At 42.9% G+C, this 4,933-nt stretch overlaps 1 protein-coding gene across 1 annotated transcript in view; it reads right to left on the bottom strand.

The window, feature by feature from the left end:
- Positions 1 to 4,933, bottom strand: part of SCPEP1 (serine carboxypeptidase 1) — a 44,620-nt gene that overhangs the window by 1,852 nt on the left and 37,835 nt on the right. The gene's annotated exons all lie outside the window — the stretch shown is intronic.

Genomic DNA, 4,933 nt, shown 5'->3' with positions numbered 1-4,933 from the left:
CATCTGAGTTAGTGCTCCTGGTGCTATTCCTGGGGCTGCAATCAGGGGTGACATCCTAAAACCTAGCTCCCAGAAAAGACAGCTCTGTGACAGCAACCTGTGAGCACAAGTGCACCTGGGTGCATCCTACAAAGAAAGGGTCCCTTCTGGAAATGTCTCCTGCACTGGACAAAAGCTCTTCCAGACCCCAACCGTGTTGGGTGACAGGTGCCTGGAGAAGTCAGCATGTAGGAAAGAACCATCTACTCTGGGAGGGGGGCTGATCTGTTGAATTCTTTATAAGGGCTATGCTTGTGTCACTGGGACCTAGCCTGATCACGGAAAAAGGATGATTCTAATCATTTTAAAGGATTCACTGTGAGGGATCCCAGGTTGGGAACAGAGTGAAGAGGGAGCTGAGAGGTAAGCTAACAGGAGAGCTGCGAACAAACACAAACCAACCAAGCCCTTTGTTTTGATGGCATCCGAATTTTGCACTGTTATTCAATTTTCTTTTGTTCTCCCTCAGATTTTTAGAATCAATCCTTTAAAAACAAATCTCCTCCCACATACCATCAAAAGGGGGAAGGGCAGAAGCCTCAGTTTCTCCTCTTCATAGAAAGGGGTAGAGCAGATGGTCTCCCAGTTCTTTAAGTCTCTGGCTCCATAATTCCCTATGGCACACCCCATCCTCGACTCTCCTGCCAAGCAGGAGTCCCTAGGAGGCACAGGCACAGGAGGCATTCTAAAATGACATTAACCAACTAGAGAGGAAGTGGTCTGGGGATGACTTAATAACAGTCTCCGAGTGGTATCTTAAGGCCGTCTCCAACTGATCTCTTGCTCAATGTGACAAACCAAGAGAAAGAGGCCTGTACTCCAGCACGCTAGCGTGTGGCCAGCTCATCCTAGCCTCTCCTACCAGCCTGGGAAGGGACCTCTCTCTAGCTCAGAAACAGTGTTTTTTGTTTGTTTTTTTGTTTTGTGGTAGCTGGTCGGTATGGGAATCTGAACCCTTGACCTTGGTGTTATCAATACCATGCTCTAACCAACTTGAGCAAACCGGCCAGCCTGAGTAACAATGTTCTGCACGAGGACTTCCTACTACAGTTTCGCCAGTCAACACTGAAGGCACCCAGACACTCAGTGCCATCAACAGAGCCTTCTTCACCCTGTCCCCACTGCCTTCCTTCTGCATCCTTAAAGGAAGTAGCTGTCTCCTCTCCCTCTTTGCCCATTCACTTTCTCTGACTCTGGTTTCTGATCTTGCCATTCCACCAAAAATATTCACCATAATTACTAAAGATACCAGTGTCACCAAATCATTGCTTCCATCTCAGTCCTTCCCCTGAGTTCTCAGCAGCACTTAACAGGGCTGGTCCCTCCCTGCTGTGGGGATGTGATGTGTCCCCGGTCTCCCTCCTACTCTCTCGCTGCTTCTTTCTTAGCCTCATCTGTGGGATCCTCTCTTGCCTCCTGCCTCTTTTATGTACTGGTGTATACTTTTCTATATCTGACTGTCAAACCTCTATCTCCAAGACAAATGTTTGTCTTGACTCCAGATTCACACGTATCAGTTCATACACTCAACTGCTTTATGCACACCCCACCTGGCTATTCTCCAGGCGGTTCACACTCAACTCATGCAAACTGCCTCCACATCCCAAACCATGGTGCTGGAGCAGGAGCCAGGAAGCCACCCTTCATTTCCTCTCCACCCCAAATGATGACCAAGTCCTGCCAATTCTCCCTTCTTACACTTTATCAAATTCATCCACTTTTCTCCCTTCTGGGTTACCATAACAGCCTCACTGATTGGCTCTCTGCCCCAGTCTTGCCCCATGCTCTCTGCTGCTAGAATATGATTTCTTAGACAAATCTGAAAATTTCACTTTTTTGCTTACAATCCTTCTGTGGCACCATGCTGTCTGACCTTCTCAGCATGATGTGCAAAGTCACCTTTCACCAGCCTCACCTCTTCCCAGCGTCTCACTGGAGGCCTCACTATGTGAAGGCTTCTCTAGACCTCATACGCCTTCTCTACTCAACTCCTACTCACTATGTAGGGCCCAGGCTTCTAGCCCCCCAAGCTGGAGCTGACGCCCTTCCCCAGACCATCTCAGCCTTGCTTGCTCTGTGTAATAGGAATCTATCTGCCTGTCTGTCCCTTCTTCTTTCTGCCCCCAGCTCCTAGCACTGCGCAGTGTGCAGCACTCAGGAGACACTCAAATGTTTGCTCCATGAATAAATGAACAAAAGAGAAACTTTGGTTTCTCTTAAAGCCTGCAGGATCTTCATTTCTGGGATGTCTTAAGGAGATACTAAGGATCAGAGAGGTTAAAAATAAGTCATCCAAACTGGCTGGTTATTTTGGTTAGTTAGAGCGCAGTGCTGATAACACCAAGGTCTGGCATTCGATCCTTGTACTGGCCAGTAGAAGAAAAACAAACAAACAAAAACAAAAACAAATCAACAACAATAGAAGAGACAGGCAATATTAGAATATGTAACTTGAAACAAGAAAATGTCAAGAATTGGGGGGGAAATGACATCAAAGCATAGAGTTGGTTCTGGTTTCTTCTTTTTTCTTAGCAATCAAAGTTAAGTTGTTATTAGTTTAAAATAATCTGTCATAACGGTAACATGTTTTTTTGTAAGCCTCATCATAACCATAACACAAAAACCTATAATAGAAATACTAAGAATAAACATCAAGAAATCAAAATATACTGCTAGAGAAAACACTTAATCACGAGGAAAAACAGTAAGACCAGAAAAAAGGACCTACAAATCAACCAGAAAACAAGTAACAAAATGGCAGTAACAAGTCCCTATGTATCAATTATAACTTTAAATATCAATGGAATAAATTCCCCAATCAAAAGACACAGTGGCTGAATGGATTATAAAACAAGAACTGACACATGGAGGTTCTAAAAGGGTGGCGTGGCTGGGGAGGCCATGGAAGCTCTGCACCCCTTCCCCCATACTTGGCCCTGTGTGTCTCTTCATCTGTATCCATTGCAGCATCCTTAATTATAAATGGGTAAATGTGAGGAGAGTGGACTGGAAAGAATGTTATTTGCTCAGGAGTATACAAGTAGCATATTTCCAGAACCCAGAATCAGATGTTCTATCTTTTCAAAGATATAAATAAACCAGTAGTTGTTTTACACCTATACCATAACTAAATGATTAGGAAGTAATTGGTATCAAGAAATAAAGAAGGTTGCTGGCTCTCCTGGCTTCTGGCAGCATCCCCAAACCATCACAGAATAAGTTGTTGTTCTTGGCTGCCTATGTATGGACATGGTCTGTACTAACTGATTCCTGATCAAAATGAGTCTATGTCAGGAGGTGAAGGAGAAAAAGCCACAAGAGAGGTGCTCTGAAGTGACCACACTTACAGAAAGCTCTGGCTTCTTTTGGCTGATCAGAGATCGGCATACATTTCTAGGTACCCAGATATATCTATTGGACTCATCTTTTGGAGCAAGAGCCATTGGTTTGTGTAAATAATAACTGTAAGCAAACCCATGAGTTCTAAAATGGCCTCTATCAGGGTGGAAGGAAAAGTATCAAACACTGATACTGGAAGTATACATTGGTACAGTCGCTTGGGGGGAAGAGGCAATTTGGCAGTATCTCTTAAAATTTAAAATGGTCACCTATGGCTCAGCAATTCTACTTCTTGGGACCTACCCTAGAGAAATACTCCCACATGTGCACAACTCGGGAGAGTGCGGCGCTGGGAGTGCAGCAGNAAAAAAGGAAAAAAAAAAAAAAAAAAAAAAGAAATACTCCCACATGTGCACAAGAAGTCATGCAAGGATAAGCACTGAAGGAACTTTTAATAGTGAAAAACTGAAAACAACCAAAATACCCATTGTGTTGAACTGAATAATGGTGCCCTCTAAAATGTCCATGTCCTAATCCCCAAAATCTGTGAATGTGACCTCAGAGGGCAAAAGGGACTTTGCAGAAATGATTAAGTTAAGGACCTCAAGATGGTGAGATTACCGTGTATCATCTGGGTGGGCCCTAAATGTAATCACAAGGGTCCTTATGAAAGGGATGCAGGAGGAGTCAGTCAGAGGAGACAGTGAGGTGATAACAAATCAGAGACTAGAGTGACACACTCTGAAGATAAAGGAAAGGGCCACAAGCCAAGGAATACAGGTGGCCACTAGACGCTATGAAAAAGGTAAGAGAATAAATTCTCCCCTGGAGCCTGCAGAAGAAACCAGACCTGCCAACACTTAACTTTTAGTCCAGTGAGACACATTTTTAATTTCTCACCTCCAGAAATATAACAGAATAAATGTGTGTTCTTAAACAACGAAAAAAGAACAAAAAACAAGAACCAACAGTATGCTGCCTATGAAAAACTCCCTTCACCTACGAGGACACACGTCAACTCAAAGTAAAGGGATGGAAAAAGATATTTCATGAAAATGGAAATCAGAAAAGAACAGGAGTAGCTATACTTATATTAGATAAAACAGATTTCAAGTCAGGGAAAGTAAAAAAAGATAAGGAATTATTATATAATGATAAAGGGGTCCATTCAACAAGAGGATACAACAACTCTACATATATATGCACCCAACACTGGAGCATCCGCACGTATAGAGCAAATACTAGTAGACCTAATGGGAGACATAGACTCCAACACAATAGTAGTTGGAGACCTTAATACCCCAATATCAGAAAAGAACAGATCATCCAGACAGAAAATTAACCAAGAAACATCAGAATTAATCTCCACTCTAGACCTAATGGACATTTTTAGAACATTTCATCCATCAGCTACAGAATACACATTTTCTCAGCAGCACATAGAACATTCTCTAGAACAGGTCACATGTTAGGTCATAAAACAAGTCTCAACAAATTTTATTTATTTATTTATTTTTTTCCTTTTTGTCTTTTTTCGTGACCGGCAACGGATCGC

This window comes from Galeopterus variegatus, unplaced genomic scaffold, assembly GCF_000696425.1.
Source record: "Galeopterus variegatus unplaced genomic scaffold, G_variegatus-3.0.2 Scaffold6402, whole genome shotgun sequence".
In the NCBI taxonomy this organism is placed as follows: Eukaryota; Metazoa; Chordata; class Mammalia; order Dermoptera; family Cynocephalidae; genus Galeopterus; species Galeopterus variegatus.
This window is presented reverse-complemented; position numbering and strand designations above follow the sequence as displayed.